We start from the raw sequence: 13,021 nt of genomic DNA, 5'->3' as shown, positions 1-13,021 counted from the left end.
ACTCAATAATTGTCATTAATCTTATTTTCTTACATTTTACACCACTTTTTTGTCCGAAAAAAATGTCATATTTGCAAAAACCCTCCCTCCCTTACGTGAGATTAAGTCAAATTTAGCTTGACCTCCTCCTGATACCCTCACGTAATTGATAGGGTCCATAATAATTAACCATATTGTTATGGCTAGAGTGAAATGTTCTATAATAAATTGTTGACCCAGCAAGTCTTCGTCTTGGTAATGCTAACAGAAAATGTAACTTTAATTAACAATAAATTGGTATGTATACCGGGTTCGTCTCAAAAGTGGCTCACACCTATAACTTTTTTATTTTTTCAGATAAAAAAACGAGATTTGGTATGCTAGTATATGACATAAATTAGGATTGATCGACGTATTTAATTGTTTTCGGTCACTTCTTTAACTATTGATTTTTAAATGATACTCTCGGTATTTTTTACTATATTTGAAAATGATACTCTGAATCTAATGACATATCATATGTTAACTTTTGACACTTTCGCTTAAAACAATATTGTATTTTAAATTTCAATCTAGAGTGGCTGTGTTAAAAATACAAATTTTTAATCGAGGAGCTTTGGAAAAATAGATTTAATCGTTTAATGTTTTTAGTGTCTTGTCCTGGCCGGTTAAAAGATGCTCAAATCGTATTTTTAATCACATCTTATTTTTTTCAAATGGAACGAGGGTGGCTCATTAGCATATTATTTGGGAAAAGCACTTTTTTACGAATAATTTGATACCACACACTTAGTATTTCGAGTCAAATTGTCGTTATGAACCGCATGTTAGAATTTCAAATAAACCATATTATGCGAAATTGTCAGAAATTTTCAATCGAATAAAGTAAAAAAATACCGAGTGTCCCATTTAAAAATCAAAAGTTGTAGTCATTTCCGGTAAAACCGGAAGTGACAGAATACAATTGAATATGTCAATCAATCCTAATCAGGGGCGCAACTAGACACCGACTTTTGGGGGGTTCAAGCCCTGAGACTTCTAAAGTAATACAGGGTGTCCCAGAAATAAGTGCAAGTATTTTAAGGGGTGGTAGATCTCGATAAAAAACATATTTTTTCTTTATCGTCTTTCAAATAAGTAAAAAATAACGGAGTTATTTTACTTTGAAAATTTCCAGAAAAAAATGTGCTAAAATTTTAAGAACCACATCATTTCTGGATTTTCATTCTTGTAAATTTAATCTAATACCATAGATTTAGTAAGAACAGATATAACATTGTGCATTTTAACCCGATCAAACAACCGGAGGTTGACTACGTACTGTAAAAACCAACTGAGATAGAGAAGGCGACATTGCCACATCTCAAATTTGCGCCTATCTATTTAGTTTGATTTGCAGAAAAGGTGACTTTAAAACCTTCACCGGATATCAATAAATCTCAATTTCTTAATTGTTAAATTGGACGATTTTAAAGGGAAGCACTCTATTCTATAGGAGATAATTGAAATCTAATGTCGGTCTATGGAGGTCAATTTTTATCAAAAACATGAAACTAAAAAAAAATATGGAAACATTTCTAAAGTACATTTTTTAAGTAAAATTTAATGGTATGAAGAATATTTTTTTTTAAATTAACAATTTTAGAGTTATTAACAGAAAAATTGATTTCTTGTTTGAGACACCCTGTATATTTTTAATTAACTGAAAATAATTTAAAATTGCCTTTCCAAAAATATAGCACACTTAATATTTTGTTATAGTCCCCTGCGAAATACAGAATTTTTAAAAGTTCGCCACTTTTAACCAGTAGGCTTTGAACCCCTTATTGATGATCTGCCCCTAATGGAACTCCAAAACATATTTTTTTCAGCAAAACGAGGTACCGCCTCAGAACACTGAAGCACACTGAAGTTATTAGCAAATTTTTCCAGCCAATTTCGAGAATAATGAATAGCTAACGAAGATCTCAGCCGTTGGCTGTCGAGGCCGCCGGACTTAGCGCCTATGGATTTTTCTATTTGCGGAAGAATAAGGGTCCTTATTTTCATATTACCCGTATAATCTAGGCAAGAATTAGACGGTTATGCGAGGGTATCTTTCATACTCACTGAGTTAATGAATTCCGCGAGAAATGTTGAAAAACGGTCCCGTCTGTCTATTACAGAAGACGGTCATGTCGAACACCTGTAGCAAAATCTCATGTCTTGGTTTGTCATTTATTTTTATTGTTATTAGATATAGTTTAAATGTGTTGATGTAAATGTGTAAATTGTTATAAAATTCTGCATCACTCACTGCAAATATTATTTTCCTTTTAATTGCTGCTCACAGCTAGAATTTTTTGTATTACAGTGGGCACCGTTCAAAGCGTACTTATTCAAAATGGACGATTTTTTAAAATATATCTCGAAGAGGAATAGAGCAAAATATCAAGTATATTATATATTTGGAAAGGTAATTTTAAATTCTATTCAATGAATTAAAAATATACAGGGTGTCCCATATAAAAAAATCCAATTTTCTGTTGATAACTCTTAAATTATTAATTTAAAAAAAATTATACTTCTATCATTAAATTCTACGTAAAAAGGTGCTTTGGAAATGATTTCATAAAGTACAAAATTTTTCATATCAAAAAAGTTACAGCGATTTGTTAAAAATGCACATTTTTGAAAACACACCGTTTACTCCGAAACGGTAACAGATATCGATGTACGGTTGTAGTTGTAGTTGTGTTTACCGTCATGTTTTTGATAAAAATTAAGCTTCAGTACACCGATATTAATTTTCATCTCTCTTCTCTAGAAAAGGGTGTTACCCTTTAAAAGAGTCCAATTTGGCCCAACTTGTACATACGCTTAATCTATGGACATTTTTTAGATTTATTGTTTGGAAATTGTTTAACAAATTATTTATGACGTTAGAAAAAGAAATGCATGTTCTATTTGGAGTCAAAAATTACTTTTTGTGCCTCACCTAAAATCAATAACCTTGGTGATCAACCATGAGAACCTGACGATTGTTGCTCAACTTTGCTCGTATAATCGCACTATATCACGTGGTTTTATTGAATCGCACCAAACATCTGGAAGGGCTAATTTAGAGGTTGGGGGGAAGCCTCCCTAGCCCCACCCCTAGTTGCGCCTCTGATCCTAATTCATGTCATATACTAACACACCAAATATCGTTATTTTATCTGAAAAAAAATGAAAAAGTTATAGGGGCGAGCCACTTTTGAGACGCACCGGTATATACAGTTATTTAAAAGAAATAATTTTGTTATCTGTTATATGCCAACTTGACCACAGAATGACAAAAATTATTTTATAATTTCTTTAAAACTCCCTTTTTGACCACAGCAAATTCATGTTATTACCAGAGCGGACAAGCTGTCACTTCTATCGACCATTGTTATGATAATATTTTAAAATAAATCATCATTAAGGATGGAAACATCGACACATATAAATGCATTAAATAAAAACATCCATGTATGACATTCCATTTACTGACCGCTGCGTTATTTCAATAGACACGGATAAAAAAATGTGTTAACAAAAAAAAACACAAATAATAAAGAAAAAGGCTATTTAAAATATTTAACTTCAATTATTAAAGAACACTTTATCTTTTTTCAACATAGACCTACGTCTATCAAAAACCGTTGACGTTCTGTTAAAATGACATATTATACCAAGTTAAATTTCAAAGTTAATTCCTGTCGGTATATTATTATTTTTATACAGGGTGAGTTTCTGTACATGTTACATGTTCTCTATGGGTATCTCGGAAACTACTGGAGTAAACTAATTGCAGTTTTGTGGGGTCAAAAATATGCGTCTTTCAGATTTTTGAAAAAGTTCATGGTTTACTAGATATTTCGAAAAAAACAAATTTCGGCTATTTTAAAAGTTGTTGTTTTATAAGCTATTTTAGACAAAAAAATTTCAGATAAAAATTGTGTTTCTCTCATTTTTGACATATAATACAAACGTAATGTTTTTTTAAATGGAAACTATGGTTGGCCATGTCCTCATAAAAAGCCCCATTTTTAAGCTTTTCAGTGATATAAGTTATAATTTGTTCCTTTCGAAAAATTACAGAGTTATAGCCAATTCTTATCATTTTTAAACAATTTCACTGAGTTAGCCATGGAAACAAGTTCAATCGTTGTTGCTCTCAGAAATGTAAAACTGTCACATCCAAACTTTGTAAATTAAAATAAACAAAAATTGCAAATACGAATTTTTAGTAGGATTTTTGATTCAACTTTTTTTGGCCATACATTTTCGAGGATAGGTGAGCGAGAGAGTTTCGGGAATAGCGTTGACCGGTGAACATTACTTACCTTTTTTAGAGAACGGTTTTCAAGACATGTTAGAAAAGTTAAATTTAGATACTTGCGTATCAATAGAGTGATTCCAACATGACTTTCATTATGGCACACTCCCCCATAATGAAAGAAATATCAAAAATTATTTATATCACATTTATGCGAAGTCAGGTATAGGAAGAGGTGGACCAATTGCATGGGCCTTCTAGATCACCTGACCTATCCATTTTAGGAACATCGAAATTTGTGGAATAAATTAGTTGTTTCATTTAGCGTAAAAGTTGGTTCCTCATTAAAAATTATACTCCAAAATTTGCGTGCAATGTCATAATAATAAAGCCTTTGATTATCATTCGTCAAGAAAAATTGTGGTTAGAAATGAAAAATGTATTTTTTTATAAGCTAATTTTATTAGGCTTTTTCTATGGACACAACGGATTACCGCAATGTGTTTCTAAGATATTCTATTACTTTTAATAATATAATTTTGAGATTCTGAATGAGGCTTTAATGTTTTGTTGCATTTGTTTTGAAACACCCTATATATTATAGTAGATAACATTTTTCAGAAATATCCAACAGACAGTGGTCAGCCGATGATCAGGTAAATCATTTAATTTGGTACTCTTTTTTCAACATTTTTGAAATGGTGTAAATTTAACTGTATTTTAAGTAATTTATGATTAAATCATTATTAAATTTAACACGTAGTAAGGATTAGTGAAGATATACAGTATGTCTCCGGATTGGTTTACTATAAGAAAACATTTTTTATTATTGACATTTTGAGAAAAATGTATTCTTCATAAAAAATGTTGATTGTTCTAAAATGGTTAATACCATTTATACTTTTCTAAATTTCCATAACGTTTTGGAAAAAAATTGAAATAACATGAAAATATTGTTGTTTTTTTAAGTCCTAAAAACCAAAGGGCCTTTCTATGATAATATAATTTCAATTTCATTCTTTGATAGATGTTTATTATTAATTTTGAACACCGTTTCCGATACCTATTGTTAGCCTTTCCATAGCATTTGAACTAAATAAATTTTGTGCTTCTTTAACACTTTAAAACAAAAAAAATATGACTTTGATTAAAATTCTATCAATCACAATCTATCAAAGAATGAAACCGAAGTTATATTACCATAGAAACGGGTTTTGATATTTAGGACTTTTAGGAAAAAATTCAACTATATTTTTAAGTTATTTCAAATTTTCTCCAAAACCGTATGGAAATTTGGAAAAGGATAAATGGGATTAACCATTTTAGAACAAGCAAAATTTTTTTATGAAGAATGCTTTTTTTCTAACAATGTCAATAATAAAAACGTGTTTCCTATTGTAAAGACAATCCGGGGACATACTGTATAGCACCTAATCATTAAAAAAAGTTATTTAAAATATCCCCTGGACGGTGTCATTTTAAATAAACCTCATCCGTGTTGCTCGTGCCCAATCGACAATTGAAAGGGCGATAAAGTCAATTTCGCGCGTATCGTATCGTTTTTCGCATTACATAAGGGTGCATCGTCCTATGCACTTTGCAGCCAACCCTTCCGGACGCTTGGTCGTCCGTCCGCGCTGTCCACCAACCGAAGTTGCACATATAGGGGGCAGAATTGCAGTCGTTGTATATGCTAAATGCGGCCAGAGGGGAAAGTGCATGCCACGCGAGGGACAAACGCTGCTTTTCGATCTGCACGTACAACACAGGTTCCAGTTTGCTGCAATTGCGCGCATGAAGTGCAATTTAATCCGTGAATTTAAATGATTGGTCGTGTCGCCGGCCAATGAATCGACCGACGCATACGCAGGTAGTGAGAGTGCATTCGCAATTGCATCGCGAATATTTCTACGAACAATTGGTGGTAAAAAAAGAGATATGGTGACCCGACCTTTCTTATAATTCACAGAATTTGAACTACCAAAGTTATAAAATTAATAAACAGATTAACTTCGGGTAATATGTAATATCTTAATCACAGTATAAGCGAAAAAAAGGTGTTATAAAAAGTTTATATTATAGGGCAAAAATAATATGTTCAGACAACAATTCACTAAACAGATAGGGAAACAATATAACATACGAACATATTTCAAAATACAAAATACATTTAGATCCATTTTAACACATACTAAACCAATGAACACTGGACAACAAACAAAAAAAACGTAATATACAAGATACCATGTGAATGTGATAAATTTTGTAGTGGTAAAACATCTAGACCCTTAAACATTCGAATTAAAGAACATAGACATTATATTTAAGGAAGGGCGATTTTCATAAATCTAAGATTTGTCAGCATTCATGGGACACAGAGTAGATTTTATCCTTATTTTATTAACGCAAAAATTATAATGAAAGAAGCGATAGCCCCTAAAAAAAAAGAAAAATAAAAGAGGCTTTTTAATACAATCTAAGAAAAATAAATGTATTGCTTATGCATCTGTAAATGTTAGTAATATAATGGCAATCGCTTCTTTGATTTAAAGAACATAACATAAATAACTTCATATGCCATTTTAACAGAACGTCAACGGTTTTTGTAGACGTAAGTTTTTTTTAAAAACCTGAAGTGTTTGAATAGTTGCATTTCTTCTTCTTCCTGTGCCTTGTGCTTAGCCGCACGTTGACGATTGTCTGTACTCTTCATACAATGTGTAGACTGCCGTTTTCGGCTCTTCGAAATATGGTGGCTGCGTCGCTGATGTTACACCAATCCCGTATGTTTCTTAGCCAGGAATGTTGTTTTCTTCCTGGGCCTCGCCGTCCCTCTATTTTTTTTTCTGCATTTAGATATTTTAAATAGTTTTATCTACGTCAGTAAGTTACGAAACTCACGCATTTTGAGTGAGTTAAGAGCTCCTTCACTCACACGCATTTTCATTACCGCACTCCTTGTTTAGATGACTACCAAAGAGAAAAAAAATATTTTGTAAAACATTTATTTTGCACTAAATACCTACTAAATACAAATAAACTGTTCTATTTAATTTTTTCATGTTTTTAATTATTAAAAAATTGAAAACTTATTTATTATAATATGTTATGCGTACCTCTTCTTCAATGTCAGAGGGAATACTTTCCGAATCGTTTTTTAAACTAGTGCCATCAATATTATTTACTGTCATATTGACATTGCCATGCATGGTGTTATTTGAACAAAGGTATTAAGGTAATTGATTTTTAGGATAGGTATATAGTTAAATACAATAATTTTTAAAATTCATGTGTTTTTATAGTTAGACGTAGATAAAATATTGTACAATACACGCGAGTTAACTCCATTACGATACTTGTGTGGCTACACAACTCGTGCTACGCACGCGTTGTGCAACTTTCACACGCGTATCATAATGATGCTGTCAACTCACTTGTATCGTAAATATCTATTTTTCTTTGTTCTTTGTATTTGTTTGCTTCCGACGACGGGAAAAGATATACCTCTCGAAACATATACGTAAATTCACAAATAAAGGTTTTTCTAATCTCAAGTTTTATAAATAAATAGTTAGTAGTATTATTTAAGAAGTAATAACAAAACAGATTATCAAGGTACAAGTAAATAAATATAGAAAAGATATATAAATTTTTGTGTAGTCAAAAAAGTGGAGGGTAATTTGGAATAGGTATAAATTCTGAATTAGGTACACAAAATAAAGTTAATTAAACAACTCCTAATAGTCCACGAGGCAGTGAACTTTTTTGGTACATATTTTCCCAGTCGGTGAATATGAAATAATTTGTTCATAAACGGTTCACTAATTAAAAAAAGGACAATCCACTTATTTTTCCAAACATAAATATTTGATATTAAAGTGAATAATTTTATTAATGGATATAACACTCTAATTGAATCATAATATACTAACATAGGTACCAAATCGCGTTTTTTTATCTGAAAAAATAAAAAAGTTATAGGGGTGAGCCACTTTTGAGACGCACCCGATAGAGGTAAATTGTGTCCACTTGGGAGGTTATTTCATTGCCGTACCTATAGTCCGATATGTCCCAATATTTCGTGGACATAGAACTACTACGTATTTTTGGAATCAAAAAAGTTCATTGGACACAATTTACCTCTACCGGGTGCGTTTCAAAAATGGATCACCCCTATAACTTTTTTTCGTTTTTTATTTTTTCAAATAAAAAACGAGATTTGGTATGTTAGTATATGACATAAATTAGGATTGACTGACGTATTCAATTGTTTTTGGTCACTTCCTGTTTCACCGGAAATGATTACACCTTTTGATTTTTAAATGGCACCCTCGGTATTTTTTTACTTTATTCGATAGAAAATTACGTTCTTAATAGAATGACATATCACATGTCAACTTTTGACATTCTCGCTTAATATAAAATCGTATTTTAAAATCAATCTAGAGTGCCATGGATATATTAAAAACACTTCAACACAATTCTGAATCAAGGAGCCTTGGGAAATAGATTTGATCGTCTAATGTTTTAGTGTCTTGTGTTTTAATAATATCTCAATTTTTTTGAAATGGAACGAGGGTGGCTCATTAGTATATTTGGAAAAAACATATTCTTACTAATAATTTGATACCACACACTTGGTATTTCGAATCAAATTTTCGTTCCGAACCTAGGGTTCCCAACTTGAGCACCGGCGATTCCGGGACAATTATTTTTAAGTTTTTAAATAATTGAAACAAAACATTAAATATTAGAAATTAAAATATGTATGAATTAAATATATGTGTATAGTACACACTTTTTTAATTTTTAAACATAAACACATAACATTAGGTCCCGGCCAAGGCAAAACTTTCACCGGGACAAACTTTCTGATTCCTGGTTAATCCCGGCCAAACCGGGACGGTTGGGAACCCTATCCGAACCGCAAGTTATAATTTCAAATAAACCATATGCGAAAATGTCAAAAGTTAACATAATATGATATGTCATTCTATTCAGAGTGTTATTTTCTATCTAATAAAGTAAAAAAGATACCGAGGGTGCCATTTAAAAATCAAAAGTTGTAGTCATTAGAAAACGATTGAATATGTCAATCAATCCTAATTTATGTCATATACTAACATACCAAATCTCGTTTTTTTAACTGAAAAATTAAAAAGTTATAGGGGTGAGCCACCTTTGAGACGCACCCGGCATACAAAAAAGCTTCGTTTCTCCGCTAGAGAGCATCAAACTTTAAAAAAATAAACATATTTTTTTCAGATATTTTAAGAACCGTTATTCAGATTTGATTGAGATTTTGGATGTCTATGTTTTGTAAAGTGCTTTAACATTTGGTTTTCACAAAAGTCAAGAAAAAGTACAGGAAGGATGAAAATTACCCCCACCCCTACGTAAATTTTAATATAAATATTTTCCAACCGACGACAGATTTTCTTTTCGTAAAATGATGCCTAGAATTTACTACATTTTTTATTTCTTGTAGAAAAACGCTACATCGCATAGTTTTTGAGAATTTATTTTTCCAAAGAGTTCTAATATTCCGTGGACATAGAACAACTACGTATTTTTTGGATCAAAATAAGTTAATTGCACACAAATACAAAAAAAATTATAAAAGACATTTTATACAAAAGTGTTTTGTTTGTCCGTTAGGTTAGTGAATAAAAAATAAACCTGAACGTTAATTAATTTAAAATTTATTGTTTTTTTAAGCTTTTTATGAAGCCTATTGTCAAATATAATTTGTGATACTATAACATAAAATTCCATATTTTCGCTAACTAGATTATTAGAGTATAATAGATTTTATGCGCCTCGATAGATGTGACATAACATTTTTTATAGGTTAGCTTTGAAAAAATATTTTCTTTCCTCAAAGGGTATGCACGGTGGCGTGTTTTTTACAAGAGACAAAAAATGTTATAAATACTAGAGGGGCCATTTTACAAAAAGAAATTTGGTCTTCGGTGGAGGCGGAAAATATTTATACTGAAATTTATGTAGGGGTGGGGTTAGTTTTAACTCTTCCCGTACTTTTTCTTGAATTTTGAGAAAGTCATATGTTAGAGCTCTTAGTAAAACAACTCATTCCAGTCGGAATAACGGTTTTTAAAATATCTGAAAAAATCTGCTTATTTTTTTAAAGTTTGATGCCCTCTAGCGGACAAACGAAGCACTTTTGTACAGAGGTAAATTATGTCCAATGAACTTATTTTGTAGTAAAAAAATACGTAGTAGTTCTATGTTCATGGAATATTGGGACACTCTGTATATGAGATTTGCTTAGAATAACAATAACATATAGAATAATTCTATCGGTGTTTGCTGACTGGGAAAATAAATACCGAAAATCTTCACTGCCTCCTGAATTATAATGTAGTAATTTTTCTTCACTTTTTATATATTTTTTATTTTTATGTATTTTTATACTAATACAAATACATATAAATAAAAGTATCCAGATACCAATCTGGAGATATAGTGTTTAAAATATTTATCTATATCTTTGTTTTTCTATAATTTTGCAAAAATAAATTATTTCCATATTTTTGGAACATACTAAATTATATTTATTTAACCAGGCGATATTCAATATCTACTTATTTAATAAAGAACCACATTTTTATTTCTTTAGTGCAGTTAAATATTTAACCATATATAGAATTTATTCCTTATCAAGAAAATGTACTTCGTTTCGGTTCGATAAGGTATCAGAAAAGAAGAACAACAAATTTCATAGAACTATTTGTAGTTTAAATCGTTTAAAAACCAATAATTTATCTTCTTATCAAAAAGGGATAATACTAGTGTTCTACAGGGAGACTCCAAAAAACTGTTTTCAATTCAATATGCTGTTTTTTAACCAAAATTTTAGTAAATAAGTAGTAGGGCAATTCATAATTCAAATCTACTAACCAAAATGATAGAGAAGTTTATTGTAAAATACCTTATATCGACTGTCTGTCAGAACAAATTAAAAACACATTTAAGGGTCATACTACAAAAAAAAACAGGAAAAAATAAAAATTACAACAAGGAGTCATAACACCATAAAGAGACGGTTCTTTTCAAAAACAAAATCAAAGAATAAAAAAGAACTGAAATCCGGCATAATATATAACATTCCTTGTACTCAATGTCCTAAAAGCTATGTTGGGCAGACCGGTAGATATTTAAAACAAAGATTGAATGAACATAAAAATGATCAAAGGAACTTTCTTTTGAAATCTAATCCTACCGCATTAGTAGAACACAAAATAGAGACAGGCCATAACTTCGATTTTGACAATACCACTATTTTACAAACACAATCTAATTATAAGAAAAGATTATTTGCAGAGATGATAGAAATCCAAAAAAACAAAAATTGCGTTAATAAAAGAACAGACGTAGAAAACCTGAGTACAGCATATTTTAATATTCTTTCAAAAATTAAATAATATAACTTCAAAATAATGGTTTAAATCCAAATAATATTTTTATATGTTTCTTTTTTCAACTGTTCTTTATCTCCAGGTAAAAATTATATTAGTATTTTATCAACTAGAATTAGTTGCTCTCTGTATACGGTCAACGTAGGTACATCTGCACTGCTTGTCTGTGAAAGGAAAAGATTTTCGTGATATTTCTCTATACATAATTGTGTTATATGTTTTTTTTATGTAAGTGTGTTATGTGTTTTAAAAGGAAAAAAGGGATATATACCACTCCCCTCTATACCATCCGTGTATTAATGGATATGACTAAGAAAGTCCAGATTTAAATGTGAGTAACATATACATATATTTTATTTAATTGTTAACATTAGGGTAGTTTTACCAATTGTATATGTGTGAAATTCCACTGATATGTATTTTAAGTTGTTTGTTAAATTTTTGGAAAAACTTTTATTTGATTGTATTTTTGCTCTCTTAACTTAAATTTGTGTCCTGAAGATGCAAATAAATTTTGCGAAACGTCGACAAATTTAAAACAAAGGACTTCTGTTGATTTCTTTCGATCCTAATCCAATTTATAAAAAAAGAACACATTATTAATTATATAATTCATTTAATTTGATTTGGGATTTTTTTTAATCGATTGTCATTCCTCAGCCGTCTTTGACGTCGTTTTTTTGTTGGTTGGTTTTAATGAATGTTCTCAATAAATATTAAAACTGTAAAAACCTGTATTTCTAATAAAAATGCAATAATATACAGGGTGTTCCATTCAAAAAAAAAAAAATCACGATCCACTCACACTTTTTGAGCCACCCTATAGAAGTGATTTTTTTTCCTGAAATACATCTTAGTATATACTTTAGGCACCGAACATTAATTTAATAAAGTGTGCTATAGGTTTGCACTTAAACAAAATTCCCAGGTTTTTTATTCTAGGAGTTACATTGGCGAGTCATCAACTCGAGGTAGTAGGGCCATGGTCAGCTCCAGGGAGGAGGGTCCTCATAATAGGAATTGACCTCCAATCCAAGGAGGCAATAGAGAAAGAGAGATATATCCTCTATTATATATTCGGAACAACACCAGTATCAGGTCTAATTAGAGACCAAGTTAAAGAGGTGGAGGATATGGAGACAGATATTTTAGCTTCCACCACACGAGCACCTCAGTCGGAGGAGACAAGCTCCTCGACTGTGAAGGACACGGTACAAGAGGGACAAACCCCAACCGTGAAAGGGTGTATACCCTCGTAGAATTTTAGAATTTAGAATGAGTGGGAGGGGGATTAATCACTGCGACCTTGCAGATCTATTGT

The sequence above is a fragment of the Sitophilus oryzae genome, unplaced genomic scaffold, assembly GCF_002938485.1.
Source record: "Sitophilus oryzae breed Bouriz unplaced genomic scaffold, Soryzae_2.0 scaffold_1801_pilon_pilon, whole genome shotgun sequence".
NCBI classification, from domain to species: Eukaryota; Metazoa; Arthropoda; class Insecta; order Coleoptera; family Curculionidae; genus Sitophilus; species Sitophilus oryzae.
This window is presented reverse-complemented; position numbering follows the sequence as displayed.